The following is a 9,344-nucleotide window of genomic DNA, read 5'->3' on the forward strand; positions in this document are numbered from 1 at the left end:
CCCCCCCCCCTCCCCCCTTTACCGGAAGTTTGCGAATCGTAGTACACTAAGCATCAAAATGGCGGCGCCCACAACAAAATCGAGGAATGGATGGAGCGATGGATATTCTTTGTATAAAACAGTCTGGTGTATTTACGCGAATCTAGGAGAGGCGTCGCTGTGGCCGTGCCTGTAGTGTGGTCCGATTCAAGCTCCGCAGCCTTGTGGCGCGGGGCGGTTGAGCGCTGCTTGTCCAGGACACCGCCCCACACGAAGCCCAGGGCGACGAGAAGCGCCAGCAGCACCGCCACACCGACGAGAATGGCACCCAGCAGGAACTTCCGGTAAGGGCCGGGACCACCGAACTGCGGCTCGGGCCTGCCGTAACGCAAATCGCACCCCATTTCACTTACTTATGCGGGATTCCTCTGATTTTGGCAGGCAGAATCGTCTACCAGTCTGGCAACACTGAATCTGGATAGATATCTCTGTTGCGCTGAGGTCGCGAAAGACATCTGTCCTGGGGGCTTTAAAAAAGATACGAGGTCGGAACCAGAGGACTTCTCTGAGTAAGCATCTGGTGTTGCAAAGGAGAGGACTTAAGACACCAGTGGAGGCTCTGAGAATCGGCTATTGACGCTTGGAGCGAGCTAGGCTTAACTAAGACTTGAATATCACCTGGGAGGGGCTAGCTCCACTGATCATTGCAACGATGAAAGTTCAGGAGTTGAAAAAAGAGTTGAAAGCACGCGGACTTTCTACCATCGGCAACAAGAGCGAACTTATGGAACGCTTCCAAGCTCTTACGGCAGCTCCTACTGCTACAACTTCTGAGGGTCAAGGTAAAATCCCCCATGTGGAACGTTTGGGAAGCCCTGTTGGAGTTGCCGAGGACAAGCTGGGCACGGGCAGCCCTGTTGGAGTTACGATACGATACGATACGAACTTTATTTTTCACCACAAATACAAGTGGTGAATGGGAGGCCGAAGAAAAAGCTGCATAAATGCAGCTTGACGAGGCTCCGGGCCCCCCATTCAGCAGCTACGACGGAGTACATACAGAACACTGGTCAAAAAAGAAAAACAAATCAAATGAAAAAATTGAATATTTGGCTGTTGGACAATTGCACAATATCTATGTTTTTAACAAAATATTCGTTCAGAATAGACGGTAAAGCATAACTTATTTTTTGTTTTCCATAGTTTGTTCTACATTTCGGAATTTGCCAGGGCTGGTGATTTCTCGATGAATAATAATCACTTTTTCTTTTAAATCAGACAGTTGAAGAATTACATTTGAGCGTCCTAATGCCGCATATTTATACGCCATCGTTAAACGATAGTTATAGATTTGGTGAATATTAATAATCTATTAATAATAATTAAATATTAAAATAAGTTGCCGAGTACAAGCTAGGCATGAGCAGCTCTGTTACAAGATGGGCACGGGAATCCTTGCGATGACGTGCAAAGACGAAACCGAAGGGTATGTGGACTGTGTTGACGAGCTCTCAAGCCCCGGGACCACAGCTGACTTAAGAGTGGTCCAGGAGATACCTTTCCATGAAATCTCCACAAGTCGACCGGGCCTTGGACTATGGACAGACTGGCAGGACTACTGCAAACCTGTAGGAGGGGGCTGGCGAGTGCGTTTTTCGGGCTTTCCCAGATCGCATGCCCTTTCCCAAAGTTCCATACGTGGGCATGAATTCGGGGGAGGGAGCGGTATCGATCCTCAAGTGTGAAGGTTGCGGCTGGATGTCCACACAGATTGACGGGGACACGGAGATGGACCTGGAGGGACCTACTTGTCAAGTCTTTCGGGCGCTTGAGGAAGCGCGCAAGGTTCAACAGGAGCGGTTTGAGGAGGTACATGCCCAGCTAGCTGAATTAGTGAGGCAAACGGAAGCGGACAGGACTGTGATTGGCCTCCTCGCGCAGCAGATAGCGAGTCTCGAGAACGAGAGGCAGATTGAGGCATCGAGGTACACAATATTGGAGAGGATGATGGAGATGCAGGATAAAGAACCGACGGGGATCGGGGATGTGCGGGACACAGCGTCCCCGAGGCGAAGGGAGAAAGCGTGGTGCCAACGGCAGCCGGCCAAGAACAAGCCCAGGAGCGGCACGATAAGATCCCATGGGGAACGAGGAGGAAAATGTGCGGGACACCCCGTCGGAGGCGAAGGGAGGTAACGTAGTTTCAACGGCAGCCAGCCTAAAACAATCCCAGGAGGTACATGGACAAGAGAAGGGGGCAGGGGCAGTTTTGGACTCAGGAAGAGGGAACAGGTGGGACGAAGCAGGTAGCACGAAACTAGGAAAGAAGAAGAGGAGGAGGCGAAGGAGTGAAGAGCTGAAGAGAGGGAGCGCTAACACCGAGCCCGTAGCTCAAGGAATGAATAAGCCAGCACCAACCATGAGGCCACCAAAGGGAGTCTTGAGAGAGGTAGTAGTGGTAGGGGATGGAAATGTGGGGCGATTTGCGCAAGTACTCGTTCAGAATGTGGGGATCCCGGACAGCGTTGAATTCCTGTACAGGAAGGGAGCAACTGTGGAACAGGCACACGAGGCCATCGTGGAGTATGAGGGCCATTCCCGAGTGGTCCCAAGAACCTACGTGCTACACTTGGGACTCAACGGAGTACTGCAGGGAGTGGCAGAGAGCATAACGGCCAAACTTGAAAAGGCATGGGCAGAGAAGGGAACAAAACTGACGCGGTCGCAACTAACGCACGACTCCACAGTTTGTGCCAAAAGATCCGGGCACGTTTTCTGGATCTAACGAAGGGTCTAGGAAAAAGATGCCTTGCTGGAGAGAGTCTGCATTATACCCTGAGGGGGTGGTTATCACTTGAGCCCGTTCTCGTTTCGCCCTTCTCCCCCACTTGGCCCTTCTCAAAACAACAATTCTCAAAAAAATCTTCTCTCTTGGACCTGGCGTATTTGGTCCTTTTCTCGTTTCGACCTTCGCATTTCAACCCTCCTCATTTGGGCCCGTTCTCGTTCAGCCCTTCTCACCTGACCCTTTTCAAAACAGCCATTTTCAAAAATATCTCGCTTTGACCCGTCGCACTTAACTCTTTCCATACCAAAATCTTTTTTTTAGGGGGGGGGGGGGGCGATATTAATAAATACATTGATATATTTTGTGCGTGCGTGTGTGTGTGTGCCACGCTACAGGCATACTCTCTCTGCTAAGGATTATAGCAGTGGGTCGAGATCGTCGTCAAAAGCTACTTGCTTACAACAAAAAATACCAACTATTTATCGCAGTCAGATCATATTCCGAGATGTCACGTTTTTTGGGGTCTCTTGACTTGGGACAATGCCACCACTTCTATAATGCAGTGGTTATCAAATGGGGGTCTGCGAAGGCATCCTATAGGAGTCCGCGAAGCCCTGTCTCATCAGTCAAGCACGGCAATATTAGTTGTCTTTCTTCACGTTGAGAAGAAACGTTCCAATTTTCAGGTGAGTACTCTCGTGTGTATGTCAATGAGATAAGTCTACTTCACACTAGCAATTAGATATATTCATTTATTAAATCATTACCATGATAGCTTACACTTTCCTATTCCCCTCACCCCGAACGGGGTCCTCCATCATTTCCGCCTTTCTACAAGGGGTCCGTGAAACATCGATGGTTGAAAACCACTGCTATTGTGTACGCTATTTATGTTCAGACGAAGTTTCCAAATTAAATGTTCATCGCTTTTTTTTTCTCATTTGCTTAGAGGAAGGGAAGCAGGCGTCATGTTCGATTCTCAGTGTGTACCTCTACACATAACATATATCTGATGGTATGTTGGGGGCCCAAGCAAGGTAAGGCTCATCAACGAAGCCGCGAAGGCATAACAACGTTAGAAACATGGCGAACTAGTGCCATTCGGTCGTAGCGCGAACGGGCGAAATGAGAATAGGTCCAGTTGCGAAAAATACAATTTGGATCTTATGAGAAGGTTCAAACAAGGCGGACCAAATGAGAATGGGACAAAATGAGCACGGTCAAAATGCGAATGGGGCGTTTTCAGATAACGGGCGAAATGAGAATGGGCCCAGTTGCGAAAAACACGATTCGTATCTTATGAGAGATTCAAACGAGAAGGACCAAATGAGAATGGGGCGAAATGTGCAAGGTTCAAATGCGAATTGGACGTTTTGAGATACACCCCTCTGAGGAAGGGGTACGGCGAGTGGCCAGAACAATAACCGAGGTTGTAGCCCCATTTTTAGGGCAACAGAAGCGCCCGTATATGCCTCGGAAAGAGGGTGGGACAAGGAGGGGAAGGGTCCCCAACACGAAAGTGATGTGGCAGGTGGTCGAGCAGCTGGTGAGAGACCGAAACAACAGGTACCCTCAACAAAGGAGCGGACGCGGGTGGTAAAGGGAGGTGAGGCGAGGCGGCGGGACCAACGGTCAACAAACGAGGCGAAGGAGGACCGAAACGAAGCCCCGCGTAAAAGGAGACGACGAAGGAGAGCGAAAAGAGGATCAAAGCTAGCCTTCCTGAACATGCAGGGTGGTTGGGTTCAGCGCAAGTGGGAGGAGATATTCCAGACAATGGCAGATGAAGAAATAGAGCTGTACGGTAGAGTGGAGACCCACCTTCGAGAAGCAGAAATGCCACCGGGGCACTCAAGATTGTGCTGGGAGGCGTGTAACAGAGAGGGAGGAGAGAGGAGGGGAGGAAGCATTGAGGTACTCTTTGCGCCGAATCAAGGATGGGCCAGGGCAAGACCGAGTTGCCGGGAACACATCTGGGTGACGGGGATGCTAGCAGGATGTAAGACTGCAGTGGCGGTGGTCTACATGTGGACAGGAAGAACTGCCAAGGAGAGCAATAGGGAGCTATGGGAGTGCCCCGTCCGAGTAGACATAGAAGAGCTCCCCCCATAGAGAGCATCATATTCTCCTGATGGGGGACTTCCATGCACACTTGGACAGCCTGGGTGGGGCCACGGATGCCAACGAATAGGAGTTACTAGAAACGGTGGATCAATTCAATGTGGTCAACGGGAACTTGCAACCGAAGTACGAGGGATTCACCACGTGGTCGTCGGAGGACCGGAAGTCTGGCATAGATTTCGCGGTCATGTCACCTGGTCTGTACGACCGCTTAACCAGGATGGTCATTGATGAAGAGGAAGATCACAGTGTTGGAAGTGACCACAACAGAATGTTGGTGGAATTTGGCGGGGGAATGGAGAACGAGAGGGGAGGCAACAAGTGCAAGGGGTTTCTTACGGAACGAGGCGTCGACCAGATTGCGGAGCGACTGGAGGTGACGCCGGAGGCAGAGTATAAACGCATAATGGGGCGTGCACGACAGGAGCTGAAGAAGAAAAGACGCAGGGTGGGCAAACGACAGAAGTACAGCTTGAAACAATGGTGGGACCTGGATGTACGGGTTGCAATCAGCGCCAGGAAGGACGCGTGCCGTAAACATCGTATACTGCGGTGAGAGCCCGGTGGCCCGAGCAGGCACGGAGGAGCCTATGGGAAATCTACGGAGACAAGAAGAAGGAAGTGGCAAGCTTGATCCAGGAGAAGCTTCGCAACTGGACCGAGGGTTCCTGGAGGATCTGAGAAGAAGTGGTCGGGATGCACCAAGAAAATTCTGGAGACACATGCAGAGGTCTAACAGGCATGCGACGCCCAAACAGCTGCTGCGTCACCCGGAATCAGAAGTCCTCCCATCAAAGACGGAGGGTCTGCAGTTTGTGGCGACGCAAGTCGCTGCCGCGTTTGGAAGAGAAGAAGGCGAGGTGGACGAAGTAGAGGGTGAGCCAGGGACAGAGGAGGTCGACTCGCATGAGTGGTTGGGTCCTAACGGCGAGGCGGAGCTCAAGAACATCGTAGGTCGGATCCAGACAAGCACGGCGAGAGGAATGGATGGGTTTCCAGCGTCTCAAAAAGCTGGGCCCAAGGCAGTGCCTTGCATTGAGGGAGTGCTTCAGTGAAATGCTGAAGATTGGAGAGATTCCTCGGGACTGGCCACGGTCAAATGACTTTCTTGTATAAGGGTGCTGGGGAAAGGAGTCGATTATCATCGTACGGGCCGATCACGGTGACTCCGGTGCTGTACAGAGCCTTCGCCAAAGTGCTGCGGAGGTGAGTACAGACATGGGCGGAAAGAAAGGGGGTCCTTGGCGAACTGCAGAATGGGTTTCGCAGAGAACGGCGCCTGGAGGATAACTTGTTTGTTCTCACGCAGTGCATTGAGATGGAACGCACGGAGGGGTGGGAGCTATGGGTGGCCTTCCTCAATGTGAAGAGGCATACGACTGCATCGAACAGGCTGCACTATGGCAGTCGTTAAGCAACAAAGGACTTCCCTGCAGAGTGGTGGATCTCTTGCGAGAACTGTACACGGGTACGAAGGTGGTGGTGGAGTGGCAAGGGATGCGGTCAGGGAAGGTTCCTATAGGCCGGGGTTTCAGGCAGGGCTGTCCGCTGTCCCTGCTGCTCTTCATGTTTTTCCTAAGTGAAATGGAGGCCGGCTAGGAGGGATGTGGGCATGGTTTTGATGTGTCATTCATGCTAGACGGACGGAAGGTGTCCCAGACGCCCCCAGGTCTGCTTTACGCAGATGATATTGTGCTGACGGCGAGCTCGAGGCCCGGTCTGCAGGAGCTTCTGGATACGTGTACGCGGCATGGGAACCGGCTCAGACTACGGTTTAGCGCCCAGAAAATGTTCTGTGTTACGTTGGAGGAGTCTGGGAGGACGGACGGAGAGTGAGCCGGTAACCCTGCAAGGGAAGAGCATTCCGTTCCTGTCCGCATACCGCTACCTGGGAGTCAGGCTGTCGACGGGTGCAGACTATTTGGCGGAGTATGAGCAGGGGGTGCGAGAGAAGGCGCTACGAAGGCAACGCATGCTCAAGGCCAAGGCTCTATGGTCAGTTAATAGGTTGGAGGTGGTACGCGGCCTATGGAAGGCAGTGACGGTGCCGGGACTAACGTTCGCGAACGCAGTGCTGTGTCCGTAAGCCACCACGCGGAAGTACTTGGAGAGAAGGCAGCGCGAAGTGGGGAAGGCTGGCCCTTGGCGCTCATGGGACGACACGAGACGAGGCTGTGCAGGGCGACGACGGGTGGTCCTCGTTCGAGGCCCGTGAGGCGGTGGCGAAGCTCAGTTTCTACTCTACACCGGGGCGGCAAACCGATGGACAAGGATAGTCCGTGCGCTGTCAAACAAGTATGGGGTGCCGCTGCCGTCGATCAACAGGCTGGAAGATACAAGCATAGGATTGAAGGAGCTGCGTGAGCATGGCTCTCAGTTTCGTTGGCAAACCGCAAGAGGGAGACATGGGAGCCAGCGATACAGGGGGCGCGGCTGGCGCGGCAGCAGGGGGGAACGGTGCGAACTGGAGAAGGAAATCCTGCGGGGGAGCGGGAGTTCCTCATTCCTAAGGACAATTAATGGCTAGGACACATACGGAAATAATCCGTACTGTAGTTTCCGCCCGTTAAGAAGGGAATAGCCAACAGATCCAGATCCAAATTGATGCTAACGGCTGTACAATTTATATCGAGCGGTAGCTTGCGCCACCTAGCCTAGCAACTAAAAACCAAAAGTATGACTCCTCCCATCGCTCTCCTAAGCGAATTGGCTTCCCCTCTGCAATTTTGTAACTATCACCAGGTGGTGATAGTTACAAAATTGCAGAGGATGACCTTTGGGGGTGTCGGGCAAAAATACTAAAAACATCACCCCCCGCCTCTTCGCCCCGGCAAGGGAGTCGCCAATTTTCCTCTGGTCAAACCTAGTCGGTTTACCCAGCACCGGGCCCACTGTGAGACAAGGTGAGACTTTGAACCGGAGCCACGCGGGAAGGAGTCGCAATTTTCCTCTGTCCCGCCTGTCCCCAGCTGCTTCAGCTATTTGTACGTCATTCAGTTCTCCCTAGATAATTTCCACCATTTTTCTGGTCTCCTCTTCCTTATTAAAATGCACATATCCTCCATTCCTCCGTTCTTATCTGCAAACCCCAGAGCTCCGGCTAAATCCGTCGCCCCCTCCGGGAGGGCGGGAGTAAGCCCTGTGCACCTCAACATCGCATGCACTATTGTCTCGTCTTCCCCTTGGCATACGGCACACCGCCGATCCTTTTCCTCATATTTTGTCCTTATAAGTATGTCCTACTCCTCAATACTGTTCTATAGCCTCAAATGACAACCAGCTCCTTCGTCAATTATCATACCAAGGTTCCTTCTTTATTTTCGAATTTTTCCTGCAATCTTTTCTCCACAATTTCCTATCGGCTTCTTTTACTTCCCTTTTTACAGAGGTAGTCTGCTGTGCCTGAGCACTTGGTTGTTGGTATTTGAATTTAAGTTTTCAGGTTCGGTTAGTCCATCGGACGGATGGATGGATGCTAACGGCTGTAGCCTTTATATCGGGCGGTAGCTTGCGCCGCCTAGCCTAGAAACTAAAAACTAAAAGTATGACTCCTCCCTTCGCCCTCCTAAGCCAATTTGATTCCCCTCTGCAATTTTGTAACTATCACCAGGCAGTATGGGATAACACTAAGATAACCTTTGGGGGGATCGGGCAAAAAAACATGCATAATCCTCCGCCTCTTTCCACCGCGAAAGAGTCGCCAATCTTCCTCTGGTCAAACCTTGTCGGCGTTACCCCAGCACCGGGCCCACTGGGAGACAAGGTTGAGAGTTTGGGCCGGAACCACACGGGAGGGAGTCCCAATTTTCTCTGCCCCGCCTGTCCCCAGCTGTGTTAGTTAGTTGTACGTCATTTTACGTCACCTGGATGGATGGTAATGGCTATACCCTTTGTATCGGGCGGCAGCTTGCGCCACCTAGCCTAACATTTCGTCATCCCTTCTACTATTTTTTTTTTGTATGTATTTTGTTATAACAGTTCCCCCTCTCTTTTAAATTGAATTTATTGCCTATTTTATATGTTTTTTTTTTATCCTTCCCTAGATCTCTTCCACCAATCTTCCAATCTCCTCTTAGTAATCGCAATTCTTTCCCTATCAATTCGTCCATTCATGTCCGGAAAACCCAGCGTCCCCTCCAAATCCGTAGTCATCCCCCCCAAGAGGGTGGGACGAAGCCCCGTGCACCTTAAAATTAGATGTTCTATAGTTTCCCTTTCGCGGTTGCATACGTCACACAGAGTGTCTACTTCCTGAAATTTAGCCCTATACGTTTTCGTTCACAGCACCTCCGTTCTAGCCTCAAAAAGCAAAGAGCTCCCCACTGAATTATCATACAGCTGTTCCTTCTTTATTTCTTGTTTTTGTGCCCTGTATATTGCTAAAGCTGATTTCCCCTGCATTCTCTCTTCCCACAATTTCCTCTCTGTTTCCTTTACTCCCTTTTCCACTGTTATG

General features: G+C 51.3%; 1 pseudogene; it reads left to right on the plus strand.

Moving 5' to 3' along the window:
* The first annotated feature begins 691 nt into the window (after positions 1 to 691).
* LOC115322170 lies at positions 692 to 5,444 on the plus strand (annotated as a pseudogene).
* Positions 5,445 to 9,344: the final 3,900 nt, after the last annotated feature.

The sequence above is a fragment of the Ixodes scapularis genome, unplaced genomic scaffold, assembly GCF_016920785.2.
Source record: "Ixodes scapularis isolate PalLabHiFi unplaced genomic scaffold, ASM1692078v2 PGA_scaffold10__122_contigs__length_95168666, whole genome shotgun sequence".
Lineage (NCBI taxonomy): Eukaryota > Metazoa > Arthropoda > Arachnida > Ixodida > Ixodidae > Ixodes > Ixodes scapularis.